At 30.9% G+C, this 13,119-nt stretch overlaps 1 protein-coding gene and 1 long non-coding RNA gene across 2 annotated transcripts in view; one reads left to right on the top strand and one right to left on the bottom strand.

Annotated features, from left to right (window-relative positions):
- LOC133665966 (uncharacterized) overlaps positions 1-5,865 on the bottom strand; it is a 64,863-nt gene extending 58,998 nt beyond the window's left edge. Inside the window, exon 1 of the long non-coding RNA XR_009829456.1 lies at positions 5,477-5,865. This is a non-coding gene — a long non-coding RNA (uncharacterized LOC133665966). The remainder of the gene's footprint in view (positions 1-5,476) is intronic.
- Positions 1-13,119, top strand: part of LOC108003563 (proteoglycan Cow) — a 171,921-nt gene that overhangs the window by 87,275 nt on the left and 71,527 nt on the right.

Here is a 13,119-nt window from a genome sequence, read left to right as displayed (position 1 = left end):
TACGATCTAAAACTATATCCTCCGCTTATCGATAAATCTCCTTTCGAACTGTGCTTTCCTTAACACGTACTCGCCTTCGAAGAATATTGGAATGACCCACAAAAATCAAACAAATGTCAAAATCAAAAATTGCTTCGAACGATAAAAATGAAAATCGAAGATTGATTTAAATCTCGAAAAGATTAAAAATCGTTCGAAAAGGAGGAAAATTGAAAAACTCAGAAAAATCTAAAAGAAAAAAGGAAAAAAAAGTTACTTCAAATATCAAAAAATGAAACCTAGAATATTCAAATCTCAAAAGGAAAATTGCTTCAAATCCCAAAGAAAGAATGAAATATAATTTGAAATTTAAAAATGCGAAAATTGAAAAACTAGCAAAAGGTTTTCGCCTCTGTCGGATGGAGGAATGGAAGGAGCAGATGGGCCGCGATTTGTCTAGGTGGATGGGATTCGAAATCGAGGAGAAATTCGTCGTTTTACCCTGTAATCGGTCCGTGATGGATGGTCGCGGAAAGTTTTCGAAGCTTTGTGACCGATCGTGAACGAGGTTTATCGATCCGATCGAGGATCTATCCTGGCCTCGATTCGAAAATACGAGAAAAGAAAACGCAAGGAAATGATTATCATAGGTGGTGGTTAGGTCGAAATGCGGGTAGTATCCCCAGATTTTCGAATTACAGTCGAATTAACGATCCTTTTCGATCTTAATTGGCAATCGACCAATTGAACCTTTATGATCTCCATGCATTTTCACGGTAGAATTTCACTTCGATTTTTCGACTGTTTTTATCTTTCTGCGGTTCGATTTCTGTAAAATGAAGCGTGACGTTTAGACAGCGAAGAGAATTTAGTTAATGCAAATGAATTTAACTCACCAGTAATCTTTCGATGCATGGAACATTGGAAGATTAAAAAAAGAAACAAACTTCAATATTATTAAAAATTTTACATAGTTGAAGATTGTTTTTGATTGAAGTCATATCGAAAATATAATCTTACTTTGAAAATATGAGTTTCTAAATTATTCTAAATTATTCTTCTATTTCTTCAAGTTCATAAGAAATTAAAGATCACCTTCTTTTCTTGAAAATTATTGGAAATGCAAAAAATTAATTGATATATAAAGAACGACAAAATTTTTCTCTCTTTTTTTCTTCTTTTTTTTTTTTTAGAAAAATCTCATGAACTTGTGTATACAAAATACAAGCATAATACAAGGAAAATTTGAGAAAATTAATTAAAAAAAAATCAAGGTGTTTCCGCGGCGGAAGCAGAAGGAAGTATGCCAATCGGAAACACGAGATGAAAGGAGCGGGAACACAAAGAAATTGGGTGTAACCGTGAACGTAAGAGAACGGTAAATGGCGAAATGCGGGCAACTCGACGAGTTAATTGCGTCGGAGAGAGCTAATGCAGTGGATGTACATTATCCATAATTCACGTCTACCTTCTGCCTCCACGAACTTAACTGATGCAAAATGCTCGGTTATAATTTTCGCCTCGCCACGCCTCGAAACATCACTCTTATTTATGACTTTTGTTATTTCCTTCCCTGTCGAGAATTGAAAATCGTGAACGGCATCGCGCTCGTTTCAGTTTCCATTTTTCCGGTTTAAATCGACGTCGAATTGTATGTATGCACTACGATAAAGTCTAGCTCGATTCTTTGAATATAAAGAAATTCTTGCGTAAATGTTTGAGAAACAGTGATATATATATAGGATATTAATATATTCGTGCTACATTATAGAGAGACGATTCTAAAAGACAAATCAAAGAGGAAAATCGGTATATAAAAATGTTGGTTGAAACTTATTTATTGAGTTATATAAGTAATTTAAGTTTGAGAGAGAAATAATAATGCTAGAAATTAATTAAAGAGAATACGAGAATTATTTGTTATATTGATTCCAATTTTTATTCGGAAAAATTGTTAAAATTCCTCCGATTAATTTCTAATTATTGAATGTTTTATCAACATGTTATTACTATTCATCGTTTATCGTCTAATATTCCATTCTATATATAATTTTCAAAGAAAATTGACACTGAATTATCCTTTTAAACATGCGATGCGCCTATAACTTTCTTCAAGAAAATCTTCTTAAGCTTATATTGCAATCATAAATTTATCATTCTATGGATCAAAACTATATTACTACGAATAAGGATCGTAAAATGGAAACACGCACATCGGTAATCATAAGATTATATCCTTTTATGGCTGACTCTTATGGGGTCGACCCACACCCCTCGCTCATTAACTAACCTAACTTGTTAATCTTCTAACCACGGTCGATGATCAAAGAAATGTAGTGAAGACAAGTAAAAGATTCCTCGATTTATGCTCGGATAATCTTACATAAAAGAAGTTAGAAGATGAAAGTTCAGCAAGAAAATCAATGGACTTACTGCTTGTAATAATCGACATTACCCTTGAATTTACAATAATCAATTAAAATGAGATTAAGTTAGAATATTCTATAAAATTCTAGGATTAAATTATCAACTATTGTTAAGATTCAATCGTATGTTGACATAATTACTTTGCAATTTCTCATGAAAAGCTGGATAAACACAAGTTTTTGGATGATTGAATGTTTTCTAGAGATGTCTGCAAAGTTTTTCCGAATGAGGTGTGCGTGGATAAAATGAATGAATAAGAAAGAAAAAGACAGAGAAAGATGGAAGATGTTTTAAGATGAAAAATGAAAGAAACAGCAAATTTAATAATGTAGTAATATTATTAATTTTGTTAAAAAAATGCGAAAGAGAGAGTGAGATAGAAAGGATATCTTTGGATAAAGAATGAGAGAAACTAAGCAAACTTAATATCGTGATAATTTTATTAAACGAATTTGCCATTTATTTAAAAAAAAATCTTTGAACCGATTCGAGTTTATTAAATCAAAGAACTATGAAAGATAAGAAAAGTTTGTTCACTTGTTCAGTAGTCTATTATTTGCAGATGTGCAAATTAAAAATTTTCAATAATGTACAACAAAGGAATAATACAAAGAAATTTAGAGCCAAAAAAATATTTATACATTTGGGATTCTTTGAAGAAATTACGAAAAATTTATTTATAAAAAACATTTATTACTACTCGAATATATTATATATTACTACTGAAATAATTTAATTTTTATATCATTTGCAAATACATTAGCGTATTACAGTTTCTTAGTACTGCCTTTCAAAGTATTGTGTCCTGTTTAATCTGTTTCATATCTATAACTAATTGAATTTAGAAACTTAACCAAAAGTTAGGTTAGAACTTTGTAACCTCAAAAGAGGTTATGTAAAAAATTTATCTATTTAAGCAAAATTTTTATTAATATCTATAGCGTTAATTTTTAATTAATGATAAAATCAATATAAGATTCAACATATCTATAGTTAAAAAGATTAATTCCAAAGATTAAAAAAAAATCTTATCGAAGTATCATTCCGTATACCACTACGAAAAATTACGTACCATTGATTCGAATTAAAAGACATACCGTAACATAGATACGGAATTCGTTCCAGCACAAGAAACGTGGAATAGAAAAGACGGTGTTTTAACAACGATGAAGGGGTTGCGAATGAAAAATAGAAGGGTGCGCGACGTATATTGCGGATTAACGGCAACGAAATGCAGTTCCCTGATAACCGAGATTAGAAAGACGGATGGCCGGTGGGCGCGTTTCCGGATTACAAGCGTATCCAACTTAAATAAATCTGGATTAAATGTAAAAGCATTAACCCCATGATACTTGAACTTCAGGTGTATATGAGAACCCCTGTCGCGTTTATGGAATTCCAAATCCATGGGGTGGATTTTGTTTGCTCGATAAGAATAGCGACCCTAATGATTTCTTATCAATCGAAAAGTTATAAATATCAATGACTAGATTTAATTGCATTTAACTCTGTCTATGTTTTTTTTAGATTGTTTTCGATCTAATAATATATTTGGTGATGAATGATGAATTTGGTTATATTTATTTTAAACGAAAAAGTTTTTTCTTTACGTGTAAAAGAATAGATATTAAATTTATTATTAAAGAAAGCTTAGAAAGATTAAAAATTAATATCTATATCGAAAAAACAGAAAAATTATGGAATAATTGAGTGAAAGTCAAAATTATTAAAAAATTATTTGCAAGAAATAAAAGATTTTGCAATTCAATCTCTATTTTAATCATAAATCAACGAAATACTATTTCTACATCTAATAAATTAACAATTAAAATATTTCATTCATCTAATGAAATTATAAACATAATGTATCGAAGCGAGAAATTTAATGACTCAACTATTACATCGATTAAATTAATTATATATTATATCGACTTAATTAATCGATATATTATCACGAAGGATTAAATAATAAAAGAATAAGAGAATTCGCCAATTTAAATGTATTGAAATAACCAATTATCTCATTCGAATTAATTTTCAACATGCATGCGTGAAATTATTAATCAATTTACGATAAAAACGATCGTTAATCGATTTCTCGAATTCAGAAAAAAAAGAATCGAGAGAAAATGAGAACCATGGTCGTATTAAACGTTTTGTTTCGTTCAATTTGTCTCATTAACATTGATTCCCATTGCATCACTTTCAAATCATAGAATTTATTCTCACGAATAAATTGAAAGAAAAAAAAAACATGAAATAAGAAAAGTTTTAAAACAAAAGATAAGATAATGCGAATCGAAAATTATCTAAATAACCTACAAATATTGAAATATATTATGATGTATTACAAGTGATAGATTAATTTAAATTAATTATTCATACGACATCAAAATTGATACAGTAATGTTTAAATATCATGAAAATCATTAACTTAAATCCATCATTTGCATAGATACGTCACTTATTTGAAAATAAAACTTCCAAAATTTGTTCTCGAAACTATTCACAATGAACACAAATGAACACTACGTTAGTCATGATAACTTTCATTTTCAAATATCGATTAGTGATAAATAATTCTCGAAAGTTTTATGCTCAAATATATCTGTATTCTTAAAAAAGAATTCTTCACGTACGAAAAAGGAAGGTAAAATCATAAAAGAAGAATGCATGGATGTTTAGACATAAGAAACACAATTTTCTAACATGCAGAGGAAGAAACGTAACGACCTGTTTTCGCCACGAGAAAAAGAGAACCAAGATTGAATTTTCTCCGACTTCGTCCAAACACGATTTTGCGAGGAAACACTCTTAACCTCGTTTCTCTTTACTTTACTTTAAATCAGAATCGCGATGCGTAAAGTATTGCTTGGATATTCTACGCATCAAAAACATTGAAATATAGGTTAGGTTATTCGTTTCTAATTCTATGAAATATACTATTTATTTTAATATGCATATTATATCTTAATTTATAATAAAAACGATATCTATTTTATCTAAAAAAAGTGCAAAATCTTATTTCTTTTATATTTAAAATCTTTAATAAGTAATTTTTTTAAAATACCTTGTCTTCTTTTCTTGTCTCTTGTTGTCTTTCGAGTTTTTATTGAATAATAATTCACAACACTTTTATAATAAGATAATATTATTTGATATACAGTCATAATCATAGTTATTTAAATAATTCACTTAAAAGTTTTGAAAAATTCACTCACGGATCCAATCACGAAAATTTCAACGAAGTATTAGCCTTGAATTTCATCTTTCGAAAAATCTCTAACGGCGAGTAACCAAAACATCGTTCCCTTTCTATTGATTCCAGTTAGGAAGCCAATATTTTTAAGTGAATCATTTTGTTTCTGTTTATAAACAAAGTTTAACTTGTATGAATGTACATCAGACTCGCGAGAAGTAATCCCTCTAATTAACTGTAGTATAACATCAATATCCTGGACGACGAATAATGTTCTTTTGACGCAGTTAGAAATTAAAATACTACGCATATAAATATTGTACGATTTCTTTGTAATTTTATACTAACGTATGTTGATAATTTTTTAATTTGATAATTTTATACATGGAATGATTTTCTTATCAGTAAAATCAACGCACTTAATATAACAGAGTTGTCATTCCGTTATTGCATTGTATTATTGATTACTATAGTAAAGTCGACTGTATGTGTTTGTAACGTTTGCAATAGTGCAAACATTACATACACATTGCAAAGTATACATAGATATGAGATTATCAGATATTTAGGCTATGGTATTACTTTTGAGAAAATCATTTAGTATTTGTAATAATACAATGAATGATATAATCATAAAATTGAATTGATTACTACTTTTTAAATCGTCCATTATTTTGGTGAGTTTACATTATTCATTTGTTTCAGTCTTCATGTAGCTGATTCGATCTTTCTAGTGACTGAGCAATTCGATATCTCTAACCATTCGATATATCATTGCTTATTTGATTTAGTGTTCGTCATTCTAGTCATACTGTTTATTCAATGGTTCAGTGAAATTAATAAAGAAATAAAATTATTGTGTAAATATCAAAGGTTTCTTATTTTAATTTAATTAAAAATACGAATTATAACACATCATTAGTTCAATATTCATTCCAAATTAATTTACATTTTATCGTTGCAAAATTTATTTTACATTCAAAAAATGTACTACGTAGTTCAATACATTTTTATGACATTTACATAGATTCACGTTTTTGCATAATACCAAGCTAGTGCATATGAAATCAGACAAGAAAATATCATCCATTAAGTTGTACAAAGTGAAGTGTTGAATATAATTTCTTCATTCTTCGTATACAGAGCAATAAGTAAGTAAATATCGATTACTCGTATAACACGTAATTAGATTATTATTCAACTATTTCTTCAAGTTCGTATTTAGTGGAAATTTTATTTTCAATCGAATATGCACTTTCGTATTTAAAAATATTGAGCTACATTTTTGTATAGAAAGTGACATGTATAATTGTCACGAGTAAATGTTTCTAAATTGAAACGAGCTATCGATCGAAAGATATTCATAGTTCACATATGTAATTTAACCCATATTTAAAATAAAGAAAATTTATTTTTAATTTAAAAAAAAAGTAATACAAAATTATAATTTATTTTATTTTAATTTACGATATATTGTCTTTTTATTTCGTATCTTTTTAATTCTATTATACTTTTTAATATAAAATAATGTTTCATAATATTTTGAGGTTAACCACATTTTCAGTGATATTTTCAATTATTCATAATTTTATGCATAATTTTTACGATGAATATTTATATTTATTTGAAATAATATATATTGATAATTATTTATTCATTATGTATTTAAAAAATATATTTTTTAAAATCATTAAATATAAGATTATTAACAAACGACATTAACAAAATTTCGATCTGGCTAATATCATTATCAAACAATATTCCATAACCAATATTATGGTATTGATCGACTTATTATTATTTATAAATATTAATAAATATTAAATACGTTATATGTAACATAATTATAATAAAATCGTGTTACATTAATATGACATTATTTTTAAATACATAAAATATGAAATTAATCGTTATTACTGACTACTCAATTTTAATATTTTTTTCAATTTTCAAAAAATATAATAATAAAAATTCCACAATTTTCAATATACATTTTCCATAACAAATCGATTAATAAATTCGCGAAATCTAACTATTGACAAATTTTCCGAATCTTTATTAACGACAAAATAAAATCGTGATTCCTTCCCAATAAACAAAACTTTCAATCGAGAACTCGAACTGACCATCAATAATCAAACTAACCCTCTCGATTGAAGCACGTATCTACCCCAAACCTAGATCCATCCTCGGCAAATCTGATTTCTCAAATAAATCTCAATAAATCATTTCGTTACGCTTTCAATCGTGATTGCATAACACCGCTTAACCTAGTTTCAGGATCGTTTTAAGTCTCCGAATCCGGGGAGATCGAATCAGGAAATCGAAGTTTCTACGCGTTTGAGTGACCCAGGAGGCGAATCGATCCGTTTCGAAAGACGATCACCGGGCAAAGAGCCCGGTAACCTCGGTTGACCGAGCATGGGGACAGAGGTCATCTCCGTGGACCGAATTGCGGAGGAATGTCGCGTGGTTCCGCTACAAAATGCATTACCTCCGGGACCTTCCCGTGTCCAGCTGTATGTATTCCACAAAACCGGATCTCCTCGCGCCACGTAAAAGCTCGTCCTTGACAAATTAACTTATTGACGTCATTGTTCTATATCATTCGTCCTTTGTCTTAACTGAAATGAGTGAAATTAGATTGGTTAGATTAGTTTTTCAGTTAGATCAATCGAATGATCAATCATATAGTTATAGATATTGGATAGTATATTATAGAATTTTTTATTTTCTTTCGAATTTTTTGTTTTCTTCTAGATTTTCTTCTTTTAAGTGATGAAATTTTTGCGGAAATTGAATTGATTTTGTTAAAAGGAATAGAATCGGAATCTTTTTATTGTTTTCATTAAAATTTCATTGAAATTTTATTGGAGATGTTTCAAAAAATTTGTTTCTTTTCTTCTTTTTGTCTGATATTTTTCAGAAAATACGAATTTCATACAAAATTTTATGCAAAATTCTTTTTATTTCCTTTCATGTCGTCAAAATTAATTCCACGTGTTCTCCCTTATAGTTCTTTCATCCAAAATCAATATCTCATATCTCGAAAATGTACAAAACAAAAACAAATCATAAAGCATAATCCATTTAAATCTCACATCGTGGAAAATCCAAACTAATTTTCGAAAATCGTGCATCGATCATGACAAACGAGGAGGATTGGAAAGGGTATGAAACAAAAATATTCTTCGGATAGTAGGAGCAAATATACTGGGAAATGGATCGAGAGAGAGAAAGGGGTGGCGAATTCATCAAACCATCGGCACGAGTTGCATCGGTTTCATCGATCAGGGGGCTGAATACGCGACTTGCTTTCATCGTTTTAGAGATCTTCGATTACTTTGTACGCTGTGTCTGGAAATAGCCTTTTACACCCCCGCATATCGATCGATTAAATCGAGGGACAAATGAAATTTCGGTATCGAGGCGTAATTGGGGCGTGAATCAATGAATTCACGGAACGAAAGGATTAACTGATGGAAAACGATGGGGAAAATTTAAGTGAATTTTTAATTTCAACATTGTTTTCTTAGATTGTTGGTTAGACAAAATCGATATTGATTTATTGAAAATATAATTCATGTAATGTTGGCGAGAATTTTATCTTTGTATAAATATTTATTTCAAAATCGTATGAGATATATTAATATTAAAATATATATTTGAAATACTATTTGCTTGTGCGATTAGGATTTTAAAAAAAAATTTATTTACGATATTCTTTATTAGATAAAGAAATGAAATTTTTAATTTTTCGTAATTATCTATTTTGAAAAATCTATTTTTCTCGATATTATCGATCATTATGATTAATTCTCGTGATCAATTATCAAGATTTTATCATGACACAAGCAAGTCTGTCAAGGTTTTCCCATAATTTCACGATTAAATTGCATCCCATCCAGAAATAACTGACCGTCCAGATATTTTGCAACGATAGTGCATATACGAGATCCCTATCATCGATCTATGCCCAAATTGGATCTTGGATCCCCGTGGCACCGTCATGAATTCTATGAGGGGAACGGAGGATTTCGGTTAATCGGTTGGGGATCCAATGAGAGGGGTTCCAACCCCCATCCACCATCTCGTGGGGGCCACGAAATGGTTTTGAAACGTGGCCAAGGCCTTAAGTCACCTCGAATCGAGTGGATGCCCTGGTGGACGTGGCCCACCGAACAGTTCCATCCGATTATCATGATTCCGGCTTAACGTCTTCTCGGTATTTTGCACAAATCCAGTTGGAAAACTCTTATTTTACGGCACCACCTGAAAAATGATATGTTTTTACCCGAATTCTTTTTGAAAATCGGATTAAAAACTAGGAAAAGGCTTTTCGTCTCACCTGAATAAAAGTGATAAATTATTTGTCCTCGCGAGAGTAAATAGTTTTAATGGAAATTTGCATATCCTGAATATTATGAATCTGTAAAAATCCTTACGAAATTTAACAGAAATGTTTGTTTTAAAGAATTTTTTATTAATTATATTTTAATAGTCGTGAAATAAAAAAATACAGGAAATCAGAATAAAAAATTAAAACATCTTTAATATTTACGCATATACAATTATTAATATAAATTCATATTTTATCTTGATTACATTATTCTCAAATAATATTTTTCCTTTATCTCAAAATCTATTGATCTAAGAAATTTTCTTAGATAATCACTATATTCTATTTAAAAAAAAAACAATTATTAGTTGAATAAACTAGAAACAAATTGCACAACGTCAAACAGCATCAGAAAAATGATTGAAATTTACAAACAGATCAATCACTCACTTGTCACTGTAACTTGATTTTCGATACATCACTTCGTTACTCTAACTTTCCACCCCTCTTAGTATCGATATCAAAATTCGTAAATAGCGTGAATATTGAAGGTTGGCGGAGATGATTCCTTGTCGAAGTTGGACGAAACGATGACCGATCATCACGGATAATCACGTTTGTACAAGGCTAGAATAACGGTGGAAAGGTGGGCGGCACAAGCCCGTTAATTGGTAAAGTTTCGCGTTTACGGTGACTGCTTCGATCTGAACGCTGCTCCACTCACTTTTAATATAGTAGCGGACAAAGGGCAGATATTAATAGCGGGGAAAAAGTTGATCGTTCCGGTGGGCCGCTTTGCAAATTGAATGTTTAAAGAGGAACTGCCTGGAAAAGTCTGTTAAGCGCCAATCATATATATTTTTATGTTTAAAGCGAATATTTTGATAAATATTATGATTAGTTTTATCGTTTATTACAAATTAGAATTTACAATTTTCAGATTTTCACAAGCAAAATCATAATACGTATCAATAATTATATACTTTTGATGAGACGCGAAGACTCTAAATTAGAAAAATTCGTAACTCAATTAGCTCGTGCACAATTTTTAAATCTCATCCAAAATATTTCCACCATTCCAAAGAATCGTAGACACGCTCGACATACGTGGAATCGACTTATAAAAATGTCGATGTCGTCCTTTGCGAGCGAAGCCATTTTTACAGCACGTTTCCAGTTGGCGCCTCTCCAACCTCTCTTAACCCTCTTCCTTGCACGTATCATTTCTCTAGACGTCCAAACGACGAAAAGAGATATTTCCCGGCCGCCATAAAGGAAAATTCCTAGATCAGAAAGGATGTTTCGCAATTTTGCTGGATCGTGTTTAGTACTTGAACTTTCGAACCTAAAATGGGAAATATTGCGATATTTTGACATTATTAAAATATTATTAATACTTAGTACGTAAAAATGTTTATAACATTAATTTATACGTTTTAAATTAATATTATAATAATGATTATAATGATTTTTTTATTGTCCATCTTATTTCTTATTGTTAATCTTCATTGTTAATTTCTCCCTTCAAAATTGATTTTGTCAGAAGCATTCAAATATTTGCTATTGCAAGAAACAAAAAAAAATCCCTAGAAATCGTCATTTCGATTCCGAACCGAGAGTTTGCGAGTTCCTTAAAACAAATAAGATAACATCCTGTGGATGTTTTGTTCCATTGGCGAATTGTTTACACAAGAAGAAGGAAACAAGACACGCGTTTGCGGTTCGGTACAAGTTCGAAACAAGTAGGTATGGCCACGAAAAGACGTTTAATTGCCAAACTTCTGTGGCCCAGTTCCACCTTTTCTTCGTTTTCTTCCCGCGTTTTCTCGGCAGCGACTCGAATATTTCGTTTCGAGAGGACGATTCGTTGGCTGAAGATCGGAATCGACGAAGATGGATGGAAGATAGAGATGTTAATTGATGACGATCGTTGACCTACTTGGCGCCAGACCAATATCCTGTCCTTCAGGATGATAATGAAGTGAGTGGCGAACGTAATCGAGCGCGATGGGCGAGAAATGGAACTAGCAAAGCAAAGTGAAGTTTCTAGAATTAGCTAATGAATTTGATATAGGATTGATCGACATAGATTTGGTTTTGCGGTTATTTGGAATTTATTCCGTGCTCATCGTTCTATTTTTCACTAGGATGTGTTCTACTATATTCTACAAAGTTAGCTATAATTAAATCAAGAAATTTTTCCATATTATTAATCAAATTAATGCATAAAAAATAATGAATTTAATGCATAGAAAAATTTACAATCTATTTGTTCATATTTCATATTCCTGAAATTTTATCAAAATTTAATATTTCCAGGTTAAAAGAGAATGAGAATAACCGGGCTCCAATTTCTCTTTTTTAGAGAAAAAAAATATCATCATTAGTACAAATTCGTTACCCTTATAATATATACCCCATCAAAAGTGTCATCTTTCCAAAAATCACGAGCAATTTCTATTAAACTCGAGAGGTTATACACCGGAAGCGTAACAGGGTTAACCAAAGCGGAAGAATCCTCGCGCATCTCTCTAGAAATATTATCCGGAACTGTTTAACGTGTTCCCACGTTCGCCGGAATGCACACACCACGTCGAAATAGAGGGTTGTTCGCTTCTGAAAGCAGTCCTTCACAGACTTTGAAAGGCCATTTTCGGCTCGACGAATAATTCAGCCGACTCGCGAGGCGAAAAGTGGTAGGTTATCTCCGGGTGTAACGGAATAACGATGCGAGGAAGCTATATGCAACCGTCTGAAACGAGACGCACATTCAACCTCCCCCCCGCCACAGAGGGATCTTGGTGCATCCGGCGAACGAATCTTGTTAAATTTCCACGCGGATCGATACGCGATCTCTCGTGGGCCGCGAAGTTGAAGTACCGCGAAAATTTCGCGGTTCGAAGTTCGTCGTCTATTAATTATAAATAATTTCGAGTCGTTGAGATATTGCACACGGGTCTGAGTGGTTCGTTTAAGGAATTAAGTTGGAATTTTGCTTTCACACAAATTACAAATAATTTGGAATCGTATAGGATTTAACAATTTGAAGAAAATTTTGATTGAGGTTATTGAAAAGTTTTTTGATATTTTAAATTTCAATAATATCACATCAATTCTTAAAGATTGAATGAAATAAGATTGGTTTGAGATTAGAATAGCGTTTCGAAAAATTTTT

The sequence above is a fragment of the Apis cerana genome, linkage group LG4 (genome assembly GCF_029169275.1).
Source record: "Apis cerana isolate GH-2021 linkage group LG4, AcerK_1.0, whole genome shotgun sequence".
Lineage (NCBI taxonomy): Eukaryota > Metazoa > Arthropoda > Insecta > Hymenoptera > Apidae > Apis > Apis cerana.
Note: the sequence above shows the minus strand (reverse complement) of the source record. Positions and strands in the feature narration are given on the sequence as shown.